Source organism: Protopterus annectens, chromosome 2.part1 (genome assembly GCF_019279795.1).
Source record: "Protopterus annectens isolate FY-2018-M chromosome 2.part1, PAN1.0, whole genome shotgun sequence".
Taxonomy (NCBI): domain Eukaryota; kingdom Metazoa; phylum Chordata; order Ceratodontiformes; family Protopteridae; genus Protopterus; species Protopterus annectens.
Window position 1 is genome coordinate 804,841,997 of NC_056729.1, and position 25,999 is coordinate 804,867,995.

The 25,999-nt window shown below is 38.3% G+C and overlaps 1 protein-coding gene across 1 annotated transcript in view; it reads left to right on the forward strand.

Moving 5' to 3' along the window:
• Positions 1 to 25,999, forward strand: part of TUSC3 (tumor suppressor candidate 3) — a 1,506,863-nt gene that overhangs the window by 833,732 nt on the left and 647,132 nt on the right. The gene's annotated exons all lie outside the window — the stretch shown is intronic.

The window sequence follows — 25,999 nt, forward strand, 5'->3', positions numbered from 1 at the left end:
CGGACCTTAGGGTTAGGGTCTGTGTTAAGGTAAGTGGATAGATAGTAGTGTATGTGCAGTGTAGTGTAGGGTTAGATGTAACTTTTAAATGTATGTGTGTGGATTGCTACTTTTTAGTGTGCTTGTGGTGTGTGTGTGATTCTCGGAACAGCAACTTTTTCCCTGGGAAAAAAATTCGCTGTTTTGAGGTTTCAATATTGTTAGGGTTCTGGTTTTGCAGTTCAGTATTACGGCATTCGATAATGAGCCCTTTCGATGATCTGATATAGACCCATTATTCACAGCTGTCAAATGATGCCTTTCTGCTTTTTGTTTCTGTTATTTCACTCATATATTAATTAAATGTCCTAGTTTAGCCTGCTTGTAATATTCTAACCCTAACTTTCAGTACAGCACCTAAAGTTCCCCACATCTTGATATGTGTCACAGCCGTTGTGCGCGATTTTGTCCATAACAAATTTTTTATGCAATATGTATAAAATCATCATTTCAGACAGAATTAAGCTTTTTCAATTAGGCCTCATGATACTTATCTCTAAGATGAAAATATTGTAGCTCTGTAAGTTGTTAAGAATTACCTCAAAACAGTTTCATCTCTGGGAACCTGCCCATTACAGAGTTCTGGTGTCATTATAATCTTGCATTCCAAATGGTGGGTCTTTCCAAAATGTAAGCACTGCCATCCCAAATTTTGGGTCTTTCTAACAAAAAGCACTTCCTTCCTAAATGTTGAGTCTTTCCAAAAGAAAACGCAAAATGAATACAAGCTGACTGTAACATCCCCACTTTGGTTTTGAACTATGCCATGGCATTGCAGCTGTACTTAAAACATTGCTCAAAGAGGACTTTACTGCCATTTTTAACAATGCCAAGAAATGTTTAATAATAACCTTTGGAAAGTCAGACACCCCAATAAATGATCTCATCAATAGCACACACCTACAAGTAAATGTAGTCAGAGATAAGGGTATACATGTAGATATTAACCTGGCTTTCGGCAACATGTCTATAGCAGTAAGGAAGTTATGCTATGTTGCTCAACTTATAAGCAAGTGCATTGCATCTAGATCTAAGGAACTCATTGTCCTACTGTATTCAGCCCTCCTCAACATATTTCCGTACTCGCTTCACATCCTTTGATTTTGTGGCGGCGTGCCTTATAATACCCTTATGGAAGCATTAATATCAGTACAGAAGGCACCTGTGTATTCTAAATTGCTTACATATGTATCTGACTAAAGGCTGAGGCCTATATAGCCACAAAGGTGCTTAGATTTAAATTCCTGTACTGGCACTGATCAGCAGCATGGACACAGTGGTCTGCTCTGTGGCACAAACTCAGAAACTGAACCATACTGTCACTTTTCATGGTTGAAGAGATATTGTTCCTTTATCAGTGTTCTACAGAAATAAATTATGAACCTACTTTTTGACACAACTAAAGGACAACATAGAACATAGAAGACGAAAGATAAACTCTTTACTGTCTTTTGTAGTCCTGAGGTTCCGTGGTAAATAAATTCATGCAGTGGTATACTTTTTGCCTGAGACACTCCCCCATAATTCTGCATCCACTTTAATTTGCACAGCCTAACAGTCTGCATTATGGATAGTTTAGATGGGTGGCTGCTGGTGTACTGTTTCATCTAATCCCCAGTCATCTGTAACATCTGTTGAAGGAAATAGTAACTTATGAGCTTTATGTAGTGATTTTTTTTTTGTCCCTTTTATGTCATGTTACTGACCTAGCACCCCAGTGTCCTATGTCCTTGCAGGGTCTACTAGCCAATCTGCTTATGCCCTGGGCCAGTCATGGATTCAAAGCCCATTGCAGGGGCTTGGCCATCTCGATTTCCATCTGGAGGGAGGGGGTTGTTATATGCATTACCCACACCCACCTCCCTTGTAGCGACTTTGTTACATCTAAGGGCAGGCATGCAATAGGGATGTTGCACGGTATCACCATGCCTCTATAGCAGCAGCTCATCCATGCCCACCCTGCTTCCTCTTGGACCACGGCTCCTCTCAGTAACATCCCCAGCCTCCACCAGTGATCATCTTAGGAGAAGCCCATATCACCTTCCTTCCCACAGGATAGGCCCATCCTTCTCTGCCACTCCCTCAGTTATTTGAGCTGCTACTCTAACCTGAGATGCCTGGGCTGTCGTCAGGGCTTTATCCTTCTATGTAACAGGAGCAGCGTTTATGATTTTGCTGATCTGACAGACACCACAGGACTCACATTTATTAGGCTACTGGCCTAAAATATTGCTTTAGCTTCATGTTACATTCCAAGGAAACCACTAAACTTTTACATAATTGTTCCTTGGATGAAAATTGATAAGGGATACTGAATTTGGAAACCCTGGACTGATTGTGAAAGCTATCTTATTCCAAAGATGTGAACTGTTTTAAGAGAGTATAGCACACAAAAGAAAAACATAACTGTTTGTCTGTATATATGCTCTATATAAATCAGTACATTACTTAGAAAACCATGAAAATGTATTATACAACATTTTGTTAAAATAATCAGAAGAAAGATAAAATACAGGATTCAGTACACTAGTTTTGAAATGAATTAAAGATCTTTTTCTAGCCAAGTCTGTAATATCCTATTCTTAGAGAACACCATCCTTGATCTAAACTATAATTGAAAACCTGTACACAGCAAGCACATTATAGGTTACTATACAGAACATACTGTTTGATTAAGTCCATTCTGTTGTCCAAGTTGTTCTGCAGCTTTAACAGAGGCCTTTCTCTGTGATAGCCTTCTCAGGTCAAAGTTTAAACAGTACAACATCAACGCCTTTGGAAGATGTCAGTTCTGTAGAGACAAACAGGATAGAGTGTGAATGTCTGCACTGAATGCTAATTCTACTGTCATTCAACTCTGTCTGGGCTTAGCCCTCCTGAGAACAGAAACAAGTTTCTTTTGTTGCAGGAATAGCCTTTTATCATTCTTGAGATGCTAAGCTGATATGCAAGTTGTCAGACGTTTTGGTCTTCACAAATAAGCAGCATCTATCCCCTTTTTTCTGTAATTTGGAGGACACATAGGAAAATATTTTATTTTAATATTATGCTTCTTTTCTCACCAATTAATTTGATCCCCCTGTTTTTTTAAGGCTGCACTGATATGGTTAGGATAAAGAGAAAGCATTAGAAAAGAAATGCACTCACTGCTCATATATTTCATCTTTCTTGCTGTATGACGACTAGCAGTTATTGTTGTGTCACTGTGCTTATATATCTATATTTTGAACTCCAGATATGTCAGTCTTCTCCTGAAATGTTAAATTATTAAATCATGGTCTCATCTCCCTGAGGTTGTGGGAGTGTAGATGGATGATAAAAATCCCATGGCATTTGTCATAAAAGAGCAGGGAATTCTTATTAATCACTCACAAAAGAAAAAAAGCACATGTTTTTAATTAATGTAAATAAATTCTGATATAAACAGCTTGCAAATTAACATAGTTCATATTCTCCTCGCATATTTTGTAATATATCTCCATGTCTATTTTCCCCTATTCTTTTGTATAGCTTGGTATACTCCTAGATTCTAACTTCATTTTTCAAAAAAAAAAAAAAAAAAAAACAGTTTGTCTTGATTTCAAATTTAGCAAAACTTGCCTTCACACATCCTTATAAAAGGTACTGTTATCCATATTAAGAGTCTTTTCATCCTAACTTTCCCTCCTAAAGTCCACCAAAACAGCCGATACTTTTACAGCCCCTTAAATGGACATTTTATACCTCATCAGCTTTACAGGCATGAACCAGGTATCAGCTTTCTTCATTTCATTTTGCACGTTTGTGCTTTTGAGCTTTTACTGGAAAAAGTTTAACTGCAAGATGGTAAAAACATCCCATATACTATTTGCTTTTTCTACTGTCATCCCTCTCACTGTTATACATATTTTAAATGTTTGTGCAGCATTTCTATCCATGCCTTCAAAAAATCTGCAAAAATGATTCTTCTCCCTCAAACTGTATTATCTAGTTGTGTATTTTCTTCACAAACTTCATTGTCTCTTATTTACTCTACGCTGTTCAACATCCTTTCTATTCTTCAAACAAAAACACTATATTTACATTTAATGCATAGAACACATCTTTTTTATTTTCAAAAGAAAGCTTTGTCAAAATAAATAAGTACATAAAATAAAATAAAGTAAAACAATATAAATAAATAAAATAACCAAGGATGCCTAGCATTCAACTCTTATCATTTTCACATTTCTACAAAGTCCTTATTTGATGGGGTTAAGCCAAAGAGCCCAAATAAATAAATCTCCATTAATTGCCTCAATGTTTTTTTGGAGAACATAGCGTCCAAATAAGCTTTACTGTTCCAAAATGGAATTATTTAAATACTCCATCATTTCTAATAATACCACCAAAAGTTTGTGTATATACGACTTCCTTCATCTTTTGTGTCATGACCATATATGATTCTTCAAGCAAAAAAGTTTCTCCAAAATATCATGCCTAGCATTTCAGTTATTTTTCTTAAAACTCTGTCCATTCTATGTTCCTTTCTACCACAAGCCTTCATTCTTTTCTGTATGAATGCAGTCTGATCGGCTGAGAGTAATAAGTCAGAAAGTACATAGTGGCATATTGGGTGACATAATTTTATGGGGGTCAAAGCTTCATACCCACATGCACAGTGTATATCCTTTGTACCCCTATACTCAAAATAATCAACCCTAAGGTTGTTTTACCTTTGAGAAAGGTTAAAACACTTAAAGGTCTTAGCCCTAATCATGTTTTTGGCAAAGATGTCCATTTGACTGTCTTTCTTGATTAATCTGTTCTCAGTTCTCTTCAAGTTCTTTCTGGTAGGAATTAAAACACCCTTTCAAGTAATTAAAATCCTCACAACACTCAGTTGCTTATAGGTTCATAGGTAGGTACTAGGCTATCTGCCCAAGGGCATTTATAAGCCTTGCCAGAGTGTGTTGGCTTTTGCCTCCCCATTGATTAATTAACTGATCCACTGTCAAGCAGAGCCAATGAAGTAATCCCAGGGGTGTATTTTCTGTTACCCATCCACTCGTTAAGGTTTCTCTTGAAGAGTGTTAATGAGGGGCTCTGCCTGATGTAATTTGGAATTTTGTTCCAAAGCATGGGGAGTCTCTGTGACAGGAATCTATCCCTCCAGCATGTTCTATTTATTGTTGTAGCGAGGTTTAGATCACTAGAGCACGTGGCTCGCAGTGACTTGGATTTCTTTAGGTGGAGCATGTCCATTATTTCTGAGTTGGACATGGCTTTCTAAGTCAGGCAGAGATCACCTCTGAGTAAGCGATATGCTACTGAGTACAGCTGGAGTTTTTTCAGTCGGGCTGCATAGGACATATGTTTGAGACCAGTAATCCTCTTGGTGAGGTCTTTCCAGCTGTTGGAAGTGTCTTGTGTGGCACATCCCAAATGGGGCATTGTACTCTATGATGGGTCTAATGAGTGATGAGTAGAGGGGCACTATAACCTCTTTATTTCTAGATGCGACAACTTTAGTAATTAGATGGGCCACATAGAAGGATTTCCTAACTACTTTGGCAATATGATTGTCAAAGGAGAGATTACTATCTACCTGGGTCCCCAGATCTCTTATTACCTCTTCTGTATTAAGGGGGCTGCCACCTATGTGGTAATTCGTGGGTGTTTTGTTTTTCCCAAATGGGATGACTATGCATTTTTTGGCATTTAGCTTGAGGCCATGACTTTGACACCGGGTGTCTGTCTCAGTAAGGCCCTTTTGCAGGATGTCCGTGTCAGCCAGAGAGTCAATTATGGCTCCCAGTTTGCAGTCATCGGCGAACTTGGTATATGACAAACAGTAGGGGTCCCAGGACCGAGCCTCGCGGGACACCACTTGTGACTGGTTTAGAGTCGGACATGGATCCCGCTATTCTTACCATGTGAGTTCTGTCTGTAAGCCAGTTGGCAACCCATCTTGTGATGTAGGGGTTTAAGTTCAGGCTGGTGAGTTTTTCTGTAATACCCGAGTGGGGAATGGTGTTGAAAGCCTTGACGAGGTCAAGGTAGGCTGTGTGAACCACCTTTCCCTCATCTATGTCCTTGGTGACTGTCTCGAAGAAGTCAACCAGGTTTAGTAGGCATGATCTGCCCTTAACAAAGTCAAACTGGGTCAGGTCAAGTGTTTGGAGGTTCCCAATGTCCTTGTTAATGAGTTCCATGATGATGCGCTCCATAGCCTTGCAGACCAGGCTAGTCAGGCTTATGGGGCGATAGTTACCAGGGTCAGTTGTAACCCCTCCTTTGTGAAGATGAATAACCGTTGCTGTGTGCCATTCTATGGGCATGTAGCCTGTGGAGAGGCTGAGGTTGAACAGCGTGTTTAGGTGGGGGGTTAGTTCGTTCTGTGGTTTGTGCAAGACGCAGCCTGGGACACCATCTGGTCCCATTGACGCTGTGTTTTTGGCTTTTGAAAGTGCTGTTTTCACTTGTGCGTCTGTGATTTTTGGGACACTGCACTTTTCCAGTATTGTTGTGGGCCCTTTTGTAGGTGAGAGGGGGGTGACGTTTGCACTGAATCTATCTGCCAGGATGTTGGCAATATCAGTAGGTTCAGTATATTTTGTGCTATGTTGCACTAGTTCAGTGCATATCTGTGAGTTGCCACTTAGATTCTTAACATAGCTAAAGAAGGATTTCTGGTTATCTTTTGAATCCTTGGCTATTTTTCTTTCAAAGTTAGCCTTGCATGATTTCATGAGGGACCTCAGTTTCTTACTAATACTGATCAGGGATTTCTTTCCTTCTTGGAATTTGCTTTTTTTCTGAACTAGTTTCCTCCTTCTATTGTATAGCCTGTTTATTGCAGGGGTCCACCAAACTGGTTTCCTTCTCTTAGAGGAGTGTGTCTTGGTTTTGCTAGGGATGGCATGATCCATGCATCATTGTAGGTGCTCATAGAGTGGATTTGTAAAGGTTTCTGCATCTTGGGCAGCATTATCGTTTAGCGTGGGGGCTGTGAAACTTACCAACTCTGTCTTAAGTAAGGTGAAGTTTGCTTTAGAAAAGTTTTTTACTGTGGTTTCCTTAGTTGAGGGTGGTGGAGGGGTGTGGACATCCAGAGTGATTAGTTTATGGTCTGATCTAACCAGTGACGGGTTGACCTCCGGTGTGGGACACCTGTCGCCCATGTTGGTGATGACCAGGTCCAATATGTTTTCACCTCTGGTAGGGGAGTTTATCAGCTGATCCAGGCCATTTGAGTTGATGAATTCCAGGAAGTGCTGGGCCTCAGAATTTGTACTCGAGTATTTTTCTCAGTGAATGGTAGGGTAATTGAAATCACCCAATATCAGGGTGTTTGGTAGGACCTTCATGTTTTCCAGTGTCTCCAGAAAGGTGGAGTGGTGGTCCTGGGTCATGAAGGGTGATCTATAGCAGGCCACAATTTGCATTGCAGATTTTCCCGATGTTAGTTGCACGTGGATGATCTCAGAGGTATCATGCTGCTCCACTAACCTGGAGGTGTAGGTATCCTTGATGAATATGGATACACCCTCTTCTTTTGTGTTTTGGTCCATGTTCCGTGGCCGAAACGTGTGGTATGAGTTGTAGCCTGGTAGTGCTGGGGTGCTCTCTGGAGCCTTGAACCAGGTTTCAGTTACTGCACAGATGTCAACGTTCTCCATACTGAGGAGTGCTTCGAGCGCGTGCATTTTGAGATTTAAACTCCTGGCGCTGAGTAGCATAACCCTCAGTTTTTTGTTAATTGTACTGTTGGGTTTGACTTTTGAGCCTTGCCTAAAAAAGGCACTACGGGGGCAGCAAGAGCCTTGGCCAGTATTCAAAAGCCTAGAGCTGACAGGTGCAAGCCATCTCTTGTGAAGCAACGCGGCTTGTCGAGCATGTCATCCCAGGCTAACAGACACTGGATCCCCTTTGAATGACACCAGAAGCTTAGCCAATTGTTAAAATTAATCATTTTTTTCTTTATACTGAGGTATTATTCTTGGTGAGGGCAGGATGCTACTCAGGGTCAGAGTCATACCAGCCTGGGCTACATGATCAGAGAGCTCTTTCATGTCTCTTTTCATGTAGTCCAGGGCTTCACCTCTTTGTGAGGATTAAAGCGAAAATATACCCTACCCTATCCTGTTCCATCTATCTATAACTCTGAAGTCTCACAACTTAGTTATTCTACCTAAAGAGCAAATAACTAAATAGATAGGCTTGGTTGATTCCAGCCTTCATTACATTTTTTTTCGTGTAATCCTGTACCCTTGGCTTCAAGCTTGAAATCCTTTATATTTTAGCTTCTTACATTTAATACCCGTCAAAACTACAGTCACTCAAAACTCTCATGCTATAAATAATGGACTACATTCACTACATCATTGTCAACTAAATTTGTTTTTTACAAGTAAGTTTAATAATCCCTGTTTATAGTGCAATATCCTTTTCATTGAGTTATCATTAATGAAGCATATTATTCTGTAAATGAAAAAAACATCTTCTAAAATTCCAGTCCTTTTTCTGGTGTCTCTTTCCTCATGATTTACAGTAAGATTTTTTGCCTCTTCTAAAATTATCAGGCAGCTTGTTATTTTAATTTGCATAATCATCATCTCTTTTAAAATTCTCTTACCAAAACTATTATATTCATGTGAAACGTAGTTTCTCATTTTCTAAACAGTTTTGTGCAGCTCCGCATTTCCTTTAATCTTTCTACTTGTCTGATTTATAAATTAATTTTGTTTTTAATCCTCATCTAAAGGAGAAATGGCATCATTCTGGATGCCATGGCATTGTTCAAGTCCACGTTTGTCACATTAGACTAATGTTGCATCTCACTGAAGTTTAATGCTTTAATTGGTGCAAGTCATTGGTGAACTGTGGCTTGAAACACTTCAGCAGTGTAAGGAAATCTCAGTGCTCTGTTCACTTAAACTGTTATATTTCCTTATAACATATGGCTTTCCAAAGACTGACAGACTGGAAGATGGCTGCACATTGAGTAACAGCTTAATTTCAGCTCTCCTAGTATGAAAACAGAAACTCAGAACAGACAGACAGTAAATTTCTATTTCTGGGTAAATTTCAGTAACTGACTAGTAAGTGCACTGCATGGATGCCAGCAAAAAATAAATTCAGGGAACCTGAAAGAAAATCAATCACAAAAGGTGAGAAAAAACATTGACTGGGAAGAATTCTGCAGCTGTTGAGCAAAAAGCAGGGCAAGCTCCAGCTTTTGTACAAGACATGACTTCCAGTAACCTAGAGGAAAAAAATAAGTCAAATGTACTCAGAGCTAATTAACATAAATGAACCACTGATGGAGTATATCAACTCAAATAATAAAAGGCTGGAAAAAATGGAAGAAGCTTTAAAGAGGTTTTCAGATGAGGTGATAAAACTGCACAAATCAGAGGTCAAAATAAAGAAAAAGTTGGCTGAATATATGAGACTGCTCAAGAAGAGATGTTCTAAAAAATAGAATTAGAAGACACAGCATATAGAGAAAACCTGAGATTTCTACTGTACCAGTGAAGCTGGAAGGAACAGACTGTTTTAATTTTATGAAAACACAAATAAGCCACTGGACTGTTATTCCACAGTAGGAGCTGTTAATTGAAAGGGCACATTTTTTGTATGCTCCAACCCCGACCATGAGAAAGCAGCTTAGACCTTTAATAGTAAAAATGCAATTTTACCAGCAGGAGTTGATTCTGATAAAGAATGAGCAGAAGGACAAAGTACTAAAAGTGGGCCACAGTAGACTGTGAAAAATGATTACTCACTGTCCATCAGGCAGAAGAGGAATACATTTATCCATTAATCAGGGGATGTTGAGAAGCAGGTTTGAGATTCAAACTACTGTACTCAGCTAACTTCAGAATATTCTTTCCCAGAAGGACAAAATCATTTTTGATACAGAACATGCTAAGGAGGAACTGTAGAAGTTTATCCAACATAATGTGAGCTGTGAAACAGAAGGGGATTATGCTTCTTGTTGTTCTGTTAATAAAGACCACAGAGAGATTGTGCCAGTGAAACCTTGTCCAGTGTTTCAATGGAAAATTCTTGAGAGACAGAAAAAAACACAAGGGTTGAGTAGAAAAATAGAGAGTACATTGGAAATGAAGCAGATACTGGATTTGGGAGATGGAGATAAACAGGAATAAAACAAGCAGTTCAGAAATTGATAAATAAATGTGAGTTTACAAGGCATTAATTATATTTGTGAAACGTCAGAACAAGAAAACCTGGAAATATTGTACTTTCTGACTTTGTTAAACATGTAGGGGACTCTAATGCATATACCTTACTTCATGTCATTAATGTTTGGAAGAACACCTAGGAGAGGGGAAGAGGAGGGAGAGAGTTAACTGTAAGTAAAATAAAATGTTGTTCTTAAAAGTAGTATTATTATGATGCATGATATAATCCGCATGCTATAAAGTGAAGTTTTCTCAGTTATTTTAAAGGGTAATGGGGATACTAAAGTAAACATGTGCTCCTTTTTTCCTCCTACTCTCTTTCTCTGTGTTCAGTTTTAAGAAACGTCAACAAAAAGTTACTTGCATTTTCTCAATCTTGCATAGGACAATGAATGGATTAAGGCCCTTGGCTTGATCTAGTAACTAGTTTTAAGAGAAAGCAAATAAATAAAAAAGAACAGTGAGTATGATAAAGCTTTCCTCTAGCAAATAAATAAGTGCTTGTAGAAGCAAATATGTATCTGGTTCTCATGTCTCCATAATGACAGTCTAATAAAGAACAATAAAATGGAATATTTCTTTCTTTCAATGGCTAGGAGATAATGTTTTCTGAAAGTATTCAAGTGTTGCCCAGTCTGGGAGAGCAAAAAGATAAGACAAATCCAAACAGCAGTTAGTAGAAGCACAGGCTGTACCTTGCATCTTAGCATGGATAACCTTCCTTCATGGGTGCCAGAACCATAGAGCCAGGGAGAGCGGCTGCCACCCCCCCAGTTTTATAGCTGCAAGACCTTTCGGGAAAAATTAATGAAGTGGATTTTTCAATCTAACGTGGATTTGCGTGGGGAAGTTAAACTAACTAAACTAGTTGTTCTTGTTCTCGTATTGCTTTGTGTTACACAAGTTATGCTGCCACTGTTCCTTTGGTGCTGCCAGAGTCATGACAGGAAGGAGAGTTTTGTTCTTTTATTTGCAGGAGTTATGCTGCTCATGTGTGTGTGTGTTTGTGTGTGTGTGTGTGTGTGTGTGTGTGTGTGTGTGTGTGTGTGTGTGTATGTATGTATGTATGTAAACTGCCCCAGTTATGTATACCTGATGGTTAGTGTTACTCAGGCTCAAACAAGAGCCTGAATTCTCTACCCATACCACCACTTGTGATTCAGGGAATTGAGTCCATAGCTCTCCACAGTCCAGATTTTCACAGAATATTTGGCTAATACTTTTGGCCTGTTCCTCTTAAAAATTATGTTTTTCTGGCAAATCAATGAGAAATTAATTAACTAAATAATGATAGCTTTTTAAGTTTCAATCTTCCTATCTTTCAGGAAACACATGGTAACACAAAACACTTTATTTTAGCAACTTTCTAAGATTATACAAGCAGTATTTAAAATGTGTCCCTGGTTTGGGGCCTTTGACCCCCTCAAAATAAATTTTGGCTTTTTCCAGATTTCTTGTGCTGCGAAGTTGATCGCCAAGTGGATTTTACAAGGAGCTGAGAGCTTCAGGGGAAGAGAAGTTTAATGCTAATTATGCTAAGTGGTTTGCATTGTTAGTAGAACAACAGGTAGTATACTTGCTTTTGATGCAGATGACTGCCTCCCACAGTATGCAGATGGATCGCTGATACTGGACTGTGTTGTACTTTAATGGGAGTGGATGCAGCTGCCCTATGAATGTCTTCCTTTGGAGGAGTTACTTAGTAACTATGAACCTGTTATCAGTTTGCCATCCATTTCTCATTGCAAAATTACTAGCTTATCATTTTTTAATGTAGCATAGGCAATTTATTCTTCAAGGGCAACAGGCACTTTATTTGTAGATGAAACAATGAAATATAAATTGTATGCTAGCAGCAATCTCTTCATTAGTTACAGATCCCTTTAATGTGGAATTATTTAGATGACTTACTTCTGTAGAGATTTTGCATATTTACTGATATTGGTGGATTGTAATGATAGACGTTTGAGTGGCATTTTATGGTTGAAATTTTCTGAAATGGGTAGTTTTGTCATTATTGGTTCATACATTTTGTTTCATTGCTCAGTAGAAAACTGCTCCAAACTACAAATTTAAAACACATTCTAACAAGTGGTGCTGTATTATACAAGGAATATAATTTAATACAATCAGGGTAATGCAGTCAGGAAGGGGAATCAAATAACGTATACATGTATGCTTGCTCAAAGGATGCAGGAGATCAAAATAAGGGAAGAGACCAGTCACCAATAGTGTCCCTCAGGGTTCAGTGCTGAGAGTTTTTCTGTTTGGCATATACATCTCAAAAGTAAAAGGAAATACCAAAGGGCTTTGGCCGACTAAGTTTGAGATGACTGCAAGCTAGGAGCAGTTATTGAATCCCCAAATGACTTAACCATCATGCAGGAAGGTTTGTCCCAAACAATAACTGGTGCCAGAATCATGAATTGAAAGTAAACTCCAAGAAATACATTATCATATCCTTTGGGAAGTCTTGTTCTCCAGGGAACTGCCAAATTGACAACAATGCCCCCTGAGAACTGACGCAGTTGTTTGGCATTTGGGAACTTGTGTGTACAGTGACCTAACTTTTGATCAACATATGCCGAGTCATAAGAAAGTTTTTCGATATTGCACAGCTTATAAACAAATTGATTGTGACTAGATCTAAAGATGTTATTGTCTCCCTTTACAAAGGTCAATCATTCTGTATAATGCCCACTTTGGCATGTACCTGTCCAGACCCATGCAACAACTGGAATACCCACAGAGATACCTTACTAAATGGATACAAGTCCTAAACAGTAGGTCTTGCATGGACCACCTCAAAGATTTATCACTATACTCAGTATCTTACAGAGTGCTTAGAGGTGATGTGTCTGGCATACAAGGCATCCTCTGACCTAATGCAGGTAGACCTACTGAATATCAGCAAGTCAAATGGCATCAGAAATACTCAGTCCAGGTATCTAAACTGAATGTTGTGGAAAGATGGATATACATCCAGAACAGACTATCCATTCAAGTAAAACAAAGCTCATCCCTGTCCATATTCAAATGCAACTTGTATCTAAGGATGGGTAATAGAAAATGTACTCCAGGATTACCCCTCGTGCCACTAATGGATAGAGGCAGTTCCTAAATGCTCCATCCCTTACCTGGGTCCCCTCAAATTATCTACAGTGTGATCACATTTATTCTCACTAGGGCTAATATACAATTATCAGCCATGGGATAGGTAAGACCAATCAGAAAATGTTAATTCAAACACCAAAATGGAAATTGGCTAAGCTTAAATTGTCCTCCAAGTGAACCTATGTTGTGGTAGTAAATAGTTTTAAAAAATTTTTAGATCACTAAGTGCTCCTGTCACCCCCCACCCTCAGTCTTCAACAGCTTCCGGCACCTCTGCCTTCCTTTTAGGTTAACTCAAGTCTGTAAGTGTGGCTGTCTGTTTGGGATAGTTGTTCCTATTAGGAGAGTAAAACTTCAGTATTTAAAGATGTACATAGTTTTGTATGCTACTATTCAATTAACAGGTTTTAGGGGTGTATTTGGGGATGTGATTGATTTTTTTTTGTTTGAGGGCTTTCAATAAAACCAAATGTTTATTAAGATGTGACACAGACTCAAATGGATATGACAAGAAACAACTCTATAAAAGATGAACCTGGTAAACATTAATGTATGTATGTAACACAAAAACTAGAACTAAGTACTTAACAAAAAAGCTGTTACACATAAAAGGTGAGATAATTTTTTAACATAATGATGCTTTCTATATTGTCTTTAAATGTAAATGGTCTCACAAATATATACAAAAAGGAAATAGTACTGAAGTATATTTAAAAAACATAGAGTGCAAATAGCTATGCTACAGGAGGCACATTTGGAAATAAATGAACTTGTGAATTTGATAAAGAATGGTTTTCAGGACAGTTGTTCAGAGGAGTACCTAGGACAATGGAAAAGAGGAGTACTTACATTAATTGTAAGAGGAGATCCAACAGTGATAGAAGATGATAAAAAATATATTGATGGTAAATTTGTAGTAGTAAGGGGCTACTGGCAAGGGAGGAGGATTACACAAGCATGTATTTATATTCCACCTAAAACTGCTATAAATGGAGCTTAAGAAAATTCTGGGAGAAATAATCAGCTTTCAGAAGGGAATATTACTTATAGGTGGGGACTGGAATTTTATTTACAGCGGTGAAGATATGTCTGGGGGCCCAGAATGGAAAATATAACAAGATAAAATTTATAGAAATATTTGGCATGGAAGATGTGATTTCAATAGTAGGAGTTCAGAGAGAATTTACATACTATTCCAAGTTACAAAAACTGTGCTAGGCTAGACAGAACTTACATTTTGCAGTAAAGTGCATTTAACTGAAAGTTTTGATACTCATCAAATAACTATTTTAGATCACGTGCCAATAATAACTAAAAAAAATGCAGGGTAATGAAGTAAGAATGAGACACTAGCCCTTCCCACCTATCTGTTGAAGAGAGAGGGATTAAAGGAATTGGTAGTGTAAATTATTCAGGAGTTATTCAAGAAGATATAAATTTCTTCTGAAAATATAGCTAGGGAGTGTTATAAAATTAAATTGGAGTTTAAAAATAAGGTGGAAATAAAAGAGAGATATGGTTAAGAAGTAACAATAATTATTTAGGGGGACTGACAAATGTTAAAATATTGCAGAATAGGGGGCATCTCACAGAACAATGAGGGGAGGAGTAGTTGCAGAATGCTAAACAGAAAATAGTAGATTATCTCGATAATATGCTTGAGTCTAGATAGATTACTGTTATTCAACTGTTTTTGATAATAACTCCAGAGCACAAAAGCTTTTAGCACAACTCAGCCAACAGAAAGTAGAAAGGGTTGTTACCAAGCTTAGGGAGTCTATAACAAGGAAGATAATAAGAGATCCTGTAGAGGTACTAGAAATATTTCGGAAATTTTATGAACGTCTGCATAAAGCAGAGAAATGAGGAAATCAAGAAATGGTATAAATGGAAATGTTTATGGAAGAATTAAATATGCCAAAGTTAGAGGTAGATGAGGCTCAGTTAGTAACAGTTACGCTAGGAGGAGATGAGATAACAATGGTGTTGTATAACCAATCCACTGGAAAATCCCCAGGAATATATAGTATTCCTCTGGAAGTTTAGAAGCTAGGAGGGAAAAAAAAATGATAAAGTTTTGGAAGATTTTGTTTAACAGTATTTTAAGAGGAGGAGAAGCAGCAACATCCTGGAAAAAAAGCTGCAGTGGCTGTAATACCTAAAGTGCATAAAGAGCCATCAGATCGAGCTTCATACAGGCTCATGTCAATCCTAAACCATGATTATAAAGTGTTTATGTTTATAATGGTCAAAAGAATGGCAAAGGTGATGGCAAAATTAGTTGATATGGATCGATATGATTTTGTGGTGGAGAGGCAATAATTTTAAAACATTAACAGAACACTGATGATCCAGGGGGAAACAGAATGGAAGAAAATGCCACTGTTGTTTGTGGGTATTGATGCAGAGAAAGCATTTGACAGTGGGAGTTTATGAGTAGGGCAATGGAAGCTTTTGCATTCCCTGATAACATTATAAGGTTGATCAGGAAGATATATGAGGGATTGGGGAGAAAATTAAAGTGGGTGAGTATCTCTCTGATAATTTTTGTATGAGCAGATGAACTAGGCAGGGGTGTCCTTTTTCCCTTTCATTATTTGCGTTATATTTAGAACCATTGGCAAAGAAAATAAGGGACTCAGAAATTCAGGAATATAATTTGTGTGGTAGTCAAGAAAAGCTGTCTCTTTTTACAGATGATACCATTTTATACCTGATAAAACCAGAAAAGTGCATTTATTTATTTAGTTATTTAGTTAACATTTGTTTACTGGGAAAGTCTGACTGGACACAGGTCCTTTTTCAGCAGAGGCCCAAGGTGAAAAGCTCCATGAGTAGCAGTAAATGTTAATGCACAAATTACAATAATCAGTCATTTCAGTGCTGTGGAACATTTTGAGGCAATTCCAAATCTTTTTGGGATACAAAATTAATGAAGATAAAACAAATGCAATACCTGTAAATTATGTACCCACATATTGGTTCAGCAGTATCCATATTTATGGAGACATGATAAAATGAAGTACTGAGGAGTATGGATTAAAAAGGATTCTGGTGTGGATCTAAGGATATGTGGGAATAGACTAAACAAAATATAATACAAAAAGTGAGAAATTGTAAGCTCTGTTATATAGTTATGGATAGCAACATACAAGCAGTTAAAATATTTTTAGTCTCTTTAGTTTTATACAAAGGTCAGACATATTTTTATCAACCAGAGGTTAAGTTGTGGATAGCAATTAATAAAGAGCTGAAGGATTTTATCTGGAAGGAGAAGACAACAAGAGTCAAATGGGATAAACTGATTCTTCCAATAGAATAAGTTGGTTTGGGATTACCAGATTTGAAGGGGTATTTCAGACCTGCACAGATAAGGCTCCTATACATAGCACAAGAAGAAAACTAGAATTCAAAATGAAAAGGAATGATGATGAAATAGGGGCGGGGGGCTCAAGACACAAGAATAGACTGGGATTTTGAAGGCAGATCCTTAAGGAAAATACCAATAACAATACATAATATTACATTTTAGTAACCATCAACATGGGAATGGAGAATGGTGAACCTGCCAGTAGGGATGACTGCAGTTATTGATACAGACAATAGGCAAGAGGGGGCTGGATCTTATTGGAGAAAACTGGCAAAAGAACCAAAGTATGGCGAGATAATAATTAGAGAGGTAAAGGCAATAGAATTGTAGGCTAGAGATTGCCTTCCCTTTCAAGGATTGATATCAGAGTATAAGCAAAGAGAAAGAAATAGGGGGATCCTAAGTGAAAGATCAGCACTGGTAGAGTTTTTATTAGAATTTAGTAGAATGTAGAGTAGACCATACAAAATATTACATGATATCTATAAGAATCAATCAGAGGTCATTAAAAAGGATTGGGAAGAGATACTGGATTCGCAGTTCACAAAGAAACAATGGGGGGTATATGTTTGTCTCCCAAATATACAATGAAGTCTAGAAGATTTAGGATCTTTGCTTGGTAGTGTTTAGAATTTTTCCTCACGTTGACAGCAAATGATGGAGGTGTGATGGGGAAGAAAGGGGTAATTGTAAACATATTTTCTGGGGGTGAAATGAGTTGGCAGACTTTAAAGATTCCCTACAGACTACTCTGTCAGAGGTACTGGATGAGGAAATTGGTTTAACTAAGGAAATTATTTTTTGAGTTATGATACAGAATCAGAATTGCCTAGAAATAGTAAGGTCTTCTGAGTCTATTTATGCTGGCTGCACAAACAAACAAAAAAAAAAACAATTACAAGAAAATGGAAGTCAAAGTCTAAACCAACAGTACTAGAAGTGGTGAATATGGTAACAGAGATAAAGCAACTGGAATTGCGATCTTTAGGAAAGGATAGCAGCAAATTACATAGAAAAAAATGGGAATTTTGGGAACAAAACATGCACAGAAGGAATGAGGTTTAAAATCAGGCAGGATTTGAATGAGCTATGTAAAGTTTGACTGACAATGGCTGGATAATTTATAAGTCATGTATAATGTTTGCAACTAAAATTATGTCAATATGGTTTGTTTTCATGTATATAAATATATGAATGCCTATGCTATACATGATAATTTAATAAAGATGTTTCTTGTTTAATAAAAAAAAGACTAACGGACACTGGATTAAGGGAATTTCTCCTTTTCTTATTCTGGTTCAGTCTTGGGGTTGAATATTTAATGTTATGGTGGCTGGGGGCAGGCAGCACCCCATGTTGTGATGCAGGAAGGTTTGCCTCTTGCACCAATAGTGTTTGACTGATTTTTTTATATTTTGGTGAACTCAATGGGTCTGTTGGAATATTTAAATTTCATTCTTTTGTATTTGATGTTGTCAATTCTTGATGGAAATGGACATCAATGAAGTGATATAAATCCTTCTTTCTTGCCCTAGACAGCATATCCTGCCTCATAAATTACATATTTATTTTTGTGACCTCCTTAAGTAACTTTTTTTTATAGAAGTTCTGTCTTCAACCTTTGTCGGAAAAGTAATACATTCCTGCCAAAGCTATTATTTAAGTAATTTTCTCCTGTTGCCTAATTAACATACATATCTGCTTATATACTTATAGGTTCATAGGTTCTTAGGTAGGTACTAGGCTAATGGCCCTAGGGCCTATATAAGTCTAGCCAAAAAGTACCCTGGCTTTCGCCACCTAAGAAAATTATTTTCCTGTGCCCCTGTCGAGCAGAGCCCCCGAGGTGATCCCTGGGGTGAATTTCCTATTTCCCATACAATCATCAAGATTTTACTTGAAGAGTGCTAATGAGGAGCTTTGTTTGATATAGATAGGTAGTTTGTTCCAGAGTATGGGAAGTCTCCGGGACAGGAATCTATCCCTCCAGCATGTCCTGTTTATTGTGGTGACAAGGTTTAGGTCCCTAGAGCGTGTAGCTCGGAGGGATTGGGATTTCTTTAAGTGGAGCATGTCCAACAGCTCTGGGTTTGACATAGATTTGTATGTTAGGCAGAGATTGCCTCTGAGTAGGCAATATGAGACTGAGTAAAGCTGGAGTTTTTTGAGATGGTCTGCGTAGGGCATTTGTTTGAGGCTGGTAATCCTCTTTGTGAGGTATTTCTGCGGCCTTTCCAGTTGTTGAAGATGTCTTGTGAGGTACATACCAAAAGGGGCATTGTACTCTATAATGGGCCTAATGACTGACGAGTAGAGGGGAGTAATGACCTCTTTTTTTCCTGGATGAGAACCTTTTGTGATGAGGTGTGCCATGTAGAAGGATTTCCTGACTACTGTGTCAGTGTGATTATCAAAGGAGAGACTACTGTCGACCTGTGTCCCAAAGTCTCTTATTACACCTTTGGTGTTAAGTAGACTACCACCTATGTGGTAGCTCATGGGTACAGGGTTTTTACCAAAGGGGATGAAAATGCACTTTTTGGCATTGAGCTTGAGGCCATGGCTTTGACACCAGGCATCTGTCTCAGTGAGGCCCTTTTGTAGGATGTCCACATCGTTAGGAGTTTCGATTATGGCTCCTAGTTTGCAGTTATCTGCGAACTTCATTAGCCAAAGACCTTCTGTGTTAGCTTGTATTTCAGAAAAGTAGATACCAAACAGGAGAGGACCCAGGGCTGTATCCTGTGGTACTCCACTTGTCACTGGTCTGAAGTCAGATTTGGAGTCTGCTACTTTCACAGTGTGGGTTCTGTCAGTGAGCCAGCTGGCAACCCATCTTGTGACATAGGGATTTATACCTAGTTTATTGAGTTTATCTATAATTCCAGAGTGGGGGAGGGTGTCAAAAGCCTTGCGAGATCTAGATAGGCTATGTGAACCACCAGGACTGTATCCTGTGGTACTCCACTTGTCACTGGTCTGAAGTCAGATTTGGAGTCTGCTACTTTCACAGTGTGGGTTCTGTCAGTGAGCCAGCTGGTAACCCATCTTGTGACATAGGGATTTATACCTAGTTTAGTGAGTTTATCTATAATTCCAGAGTGGGGGAGGGTGTCAAAAGCCTTGCGAGATCTAGATAGGCTATGTGAACCTCCTTACCCTCATCTATGGCTTTGGTGACTGCTTCATAGAAGTCTGTCAGGTTTAGGAGACATGATCTGCCTTTTACAAACCCAAACTGAGTGGGGTCCAGAGTTTGGAGATTACCAATGTCTTTGTTTATAAGTTCCATAGCCTTGCAGACCAGACTCATTCGGCTAATGGGGCAGTAGTTCCCAGGGTCTGTGGTGGCTCCCACTTTGTGGAGTGGGATAACCATCACTGTGCTCCATTCAGTGGGCACAAAGCCTGAGGTTAGACTATGATTGAACATGGTGCTTAGGTGGGCTGCCAGTTCATTCTGTAGTTCATGTAGAACGCAGCCTGGGATGTTGTCATGTCTCATAGATGCTGTGTTTTTGGCTTTGGAGAGTGTGTTTTTTACCTGTGCATCCATGATTACAGGAATTTGCGTTCTTCCAGTATAGAGATGGGCCCTTTAGGGGGTGAGAGAGGGGTAAAGTTAGCACTGAACCTGTCTGCCAGGATGTTGGCAGTATCAGTTGGTTCTGTATATTTAGTGCCATTGTGCTGTAACTCAGAGCAGATGTGACTGTTGCCATTGAGATTCTTGACATAGCTATAGAATGCTTTGTGGTTGTCTTTAGAATCAGTGGCGATTTTGTTTTCGTAAGTAGCTTTGGAGGATTTTATGAGGAATCTCGCTTCTTAATGAGGTTGACCAGGGTGTTCCTCCAATCATGGGATTTTAGTCTTTTTTGAAACAATTTCTTTCTTCTGTTGTAGAGTTTGTTTATGGCAGGGCACCACCAGATTGGCTTCCTTTTTTTAGAAAATAGCATCTTGGTTTGTTAGGGATAGCATGATCCATGCACTTGTGTAAGTGCTTATAAGGTGCATTTGTGTAGGATTCGGCAGTCGTACCTCTGTTGTCCGTCTGCATGGGTATCATGAAATTTGCCACTTCTGTCTTAAGAAGCGTGAAGTTGGCTTTGGAGAAATTTTTACGGTGGTTTCCCTAATGGGGGGGTGGGTGCAGGATGTGGATGTCTAGGACGATTAGCTTGTGGTTTGATCTGACCAACGAGGAATTGACCTCTGGTGTGGAACACCGGTCGCCCATGTTGGTAATGACCAGGTCTAGGATATTGCTGCCCCTGGTGGGGGTGTGGATAAGTTGATCCAAGGCGCTGGAATTTATGAAGTCCAGAAAACGTTGAGCAAAAGAGTTGATACATGAGTAGTTTTCCCTGTTAATGGTGGGGTAGTTGAAATCACCCATTATGAGGGTGTTGGGTTGTACCGTAATATTTTCCAGTGTATCAAGAAATGAGAAGTGGGAATCCTGGGGCATGGTGGGGGATCTGTAGCAAGTTACACTTTGGATTGCAGTCTTGCCCAGAGTTAGTTGCACTTGGATAATCTCGGATGCATTATGCTGAGCAACTAGCCTGGAGGTGTAGATATCCTTAATGACTATGGACACGACTCCACCTTTAGTGTTTCGGTCAAGCTTAGGTGGATGAAAGGTGTGATATGAATTATAGCCTGGTAATGCAGGGGTGCTCTGTGGAGCCTTGAACCAGGTCTCTGTCACTGCACAGATGTCGATGTTCTCCATTTTAAGAAGTGTCTTGAGTGAATGCATTTTGAGGATTAGTCTTCTAGCATTGAGTAGCATTACCCTCAGATTTTGCTTGCTTGTACCAATTACGGTGGTGAGTTTGTCATTTGAACCGTGCCTAAAAAAAGGCACTATAGGGGTGGCAAGAGCCTAACCCTTGTACTATTTTTTTCTGTAATTCTCCAAGCATGACCTAGATATCCCTATACCCCACTCTTCTGTATAAATTGTTTACCGAAAGTGAGATACCGTTATCTGTTTATTCAACACCATTTGCCTAGCTATATTTAAAATAGTTGGTTTATGGAAATGTTATTATAAGGGAGACTGTCTCTAATCAACTTTCCCTTAAACTAACAGCAGCATCTGTTATGAAAAATGAAATCAAGAGATGTCTGTAAATCACCTGTCTCAAAACTAATTAAGTGAAACAGCATTCATCAATTTCTAGGTTCGTAGGGTAAATATGAGTGAGTCATTCTACACACCATTGCAAGCATATCCAATAAACATATCCAAAAGTACCCTCTGTCTTTGAGGACAAGATAGATCAGAGACGAATCAGAGGATGCTTGTCCAATTATCTAGGCTTACTTTAATGATGACAAGGGTGCTACTCTGCTTGATAGGTCATTGAAGTTTCTTCTGATGATGGGAGATGCGATGGTATATTAATATCTCTACCAGCATGTTGTATTGATCTCTTGATGTAGGTTTATGGCCTTTAAATGGGTATATGAGGAACAGTCCATTCAGTGAAGCAGTAGGAGATCAAAGAGTCTTTCATGTCTCATCACATCTATAAGAAACTGAATACAGGGTAAGAGTGCTGCCAAACTGTCCTGATAACTGTGGTCTTAAGACCATTACTCAATTTAATTAGGGATATCTGAGCTGTCAATTTGAGAGATACATTGACAAATACACGTCGAAAGGGGCAGTATAATTGGAATTAGGTCATAGGTACTTACAACGGTATTCATCCTTGAGGATTTAGCCCTTATATTTTAAGTACAAATAACCAAAAGATGAGCAAACCATCTACCTATTGTCCCTATCTATGAGGAACAAGGGTGCTAAACTAAGGGGTACATTTGTGGTTACCTATCCATTCATCTTGAATAGTGTAAGAGAAGTAATTGGGTTTCTGTGGGGAAGAAGATGATTCCAAATAAGCAGCATTCTACTTTATACATACCTATCTCTAAAACATGTTCTGTTTATGGTGTAGAAGAGAGTAAGATCTCTGGAGCAGGTGTTTATGACCCCATTGGACTTGTGAATGTACAGAAAGTATGACAAGCTAGGTTCTGTTGAGGCTGTATATGATTGGGAGAGTCACCCCTCAGCAGCCTATTTGACATTGAGAAAAGGGGCAAGGTTTTGTGATGGTCTGCATAGTTTTTACGATTTTTAGTAAGAAATCATTATGTGTATTCAAGTTGTTAGAAGTGCTTGGACAGGTACAAACTGAAGAAGACATTTAAGTCAGTGATCAGTCTGATGAATGTGGAATACAGTGGAATGATCAACTCCTTGAAACTCAGTGCCGTACCCTTATTAATACCCTGTGTAAGGAAAAGGCACATTTTTACAATGGTGGATAGTTAGTGATCAAATGATAATACATTGTCTACATAGGTTCCTAGGTCCCTAACTTCTGCATCATTTGTCAGGTGTGTATTATCAATGTGATAGTTACAAAGGATGTTTTGCTTGCCAAAGGATGCTATTATACATTTCTTGGTATTCAGTTTTAGTGTTTGGCTTTGTCATCAGTTATTGGTTTGGGAAACATCCTCTGGAAGGTCTTGATGTCCTCTGGGAAGTTTATGATGGCACCAAGTTTACAGTCATCTGTAAACTTGGTCAGCCATAAACCCTTAAACATAGCTTTGTCCTCTAAAAAGTAAATACCAAAGAGGAGTGAACTAAAGACTGAACGTTTAGGTACACAATTAGTGGCAGGTCTTTGTGAAGAGGGACAAAAGCCCACCCTGATTTCTTGGGTTCTATTCATGAACCAATTTGCTATCCAGTGAGGTACATGGGGATTAACATTTAGCTAGGATAGTTTATCTACAATACCTGACTGTGGAATGGTGTTGATTGCCTTTGTGAGGTATAGATATGCAGTGTGCACTAATTTCCCTTAGCCATTGCTTCAGTAACCAAATAAAAAGGTCAGTCAAGTTAAGTAGGTTCATAGATTGAGCTATAAATACCAGGCTATCAGTCTGGAGACTATTGCAAGCCTAGCCAATGACCAGATGTCAGAATCAAACCCTTTACCTTGTATCTGTGAGATAAAGAACTTAACCATTATGCCAACCCCTTAATGGTAGGATATGCTTGCCCTTACCAAAACCAAACTGGCTTGGATCAAGAGTTTGCAGATTATTTATGTCTATAAATTATAGTTATAAAGGGTATTGCAAAGCATAAGGCAGGTGTACACTGCCTCATAATATTTAGTGATGTTAAACAGGCTGCAGACATTGAATGTCGACAGGCAGTGTTTAACAAGCAGTGCCGTGAAAGGGGCATGAGAAACAGCATAGCTTAATAACCTAGAATTGATGTAAGACAGAATACTGGTGATAATATGGAGTGTGACTGAAGAACATTAAGTATATGAGATGTGGCTGTGGATACACTAACTAAAAGACTCAGGATGCACTAATTTAATAAGTTAGGTTAGCGGACCGGAGTTCCGCTGTGGCGACCCCTAACCAGGAAAAGCCGAAAGACACAACAAGTGTCCAAAGCAGGAAAGACACTGGTCTAGAGTGTTATCTCTTTCTGACTTGTGGTGTTTATATCAATTCTTTCTCCACTGTTTTTCATAAAAAGGGTGTGTTTACAAATCTAACATGATTTTTTTCTTCCCTCCCCATTTTCCTCCAGTAATCAACTCTTCTCTTATCCATTTCCGCTGGAGGTAATAAGGCAATAGAAATACATTCTTTGGAGCTAGCCTGAGTTAGTGAATAGAAAACAGACAATTTCTACTCTTTTTAACAAACAACAGTACAAAAATATATGCAAATAGCTTACTTAAATGCAACCAATCAAATAAGGAGCATGAGTTAACAATTTGCACTCACTGTGATGCAAGCCTATATGACTGCATTCAGGAAAGCAGCAGTAAACAATGAATTTCGCCAAAATACAGTATGCCAACCAATGTACGTTTCCTATAAAGTCAAAGTTTCAGTGATAAAGACATTTTGAAGTAAAATGTATATATTGCTTTGCCAGTTCACTCATAGTATACTGATGAAACTCTTAGTTATCTGTCTCTCTCTTTGTTTAATTCCTTGCATACATATAGTAATACTTGCTATATACAACAGTTGTGCTCAGAAAGAATGAACACTTTTTATGTTCTGAATATATGGTCCCAAGGGAAAAGCAGTCTTCTTCAAAAGAAGGGATCTTTTTGGAAGTATATGTTCAGGTTCCATGAATGATTTATTTATTTTATTTTACATTTGTTTACCAGGAAAGTCTGACTGGACAAAGGTCAATTTTCAGCAGAGCCCTGGGGAGAAAAGCTCCACAATACAATACAGTACATGAAGAGAAAAAATTGAGCATACATATAGCATTCATACACATTATGTTACAGATTAACAATTCTTACAGAAGACAATCATTGAGGTACATAATAAACTTAAAACAGCATTTTTTTTTTACAGTTATAAGTTTTGTCAGATAAATATCAACAGGTTCACGAGCTTTCATGGAATAACTATTTATACTTAGCTGATGATGATAATCATATATGTATATATGTGTGTGTGTGTGTTGTGTATGTGTGTGTATATATATATATATATATATATATATATATATATATATATATATATATATATATATATATATATATATATATATATATATATATATATTTATATTTATTTATTTATTTGTTTATATGGGTCCCCTTCAGATGGTCGAACCTTTAAAAGCTCGACTTTCATATGGCCAAGATCATATGATCAAACTTTTAAAAGTTCAAACGGTCTGAATGGGGATCTCCATAGAGCATGGAACAGGAAGACTTCCCTTTTCCGCAATGTAGTCCGATCTCGGAGTTGGTATATTTAAATAGTGGGGGATGTGGGGTGCGCAGCCCGCCATGTGGAGGGTGCAGGGGGGGGCTTGCTAGCACTGTTTACTTTTTTTTTTCATATTGTTGAAGATTCAAATGTTCAATTATATAGTCTCGGCCATATGAAAGTTGAACATTTGGATGTTCGAGTATGTGAAGTAGACCCATAGATATATATATATATATATATATATATATATATATATATATATATATATATATATATGATAACGATGATGATAATGATGGTGCAAGACAATCATTCTATAGGTTAACCCTATGATGCTGTCATATCGTGTCTGGAAAGAACAGATATTCATTATATTGATCACTTCTCCAATAGCCTAAGATCTTTCTATATGACTCCAGTATTAGCTTTCAGTTTACAAAAACAATTTTTCCAGAGTCTCTTGGGATTTTGCCATTTATCGGAAAAGGTGGGCATG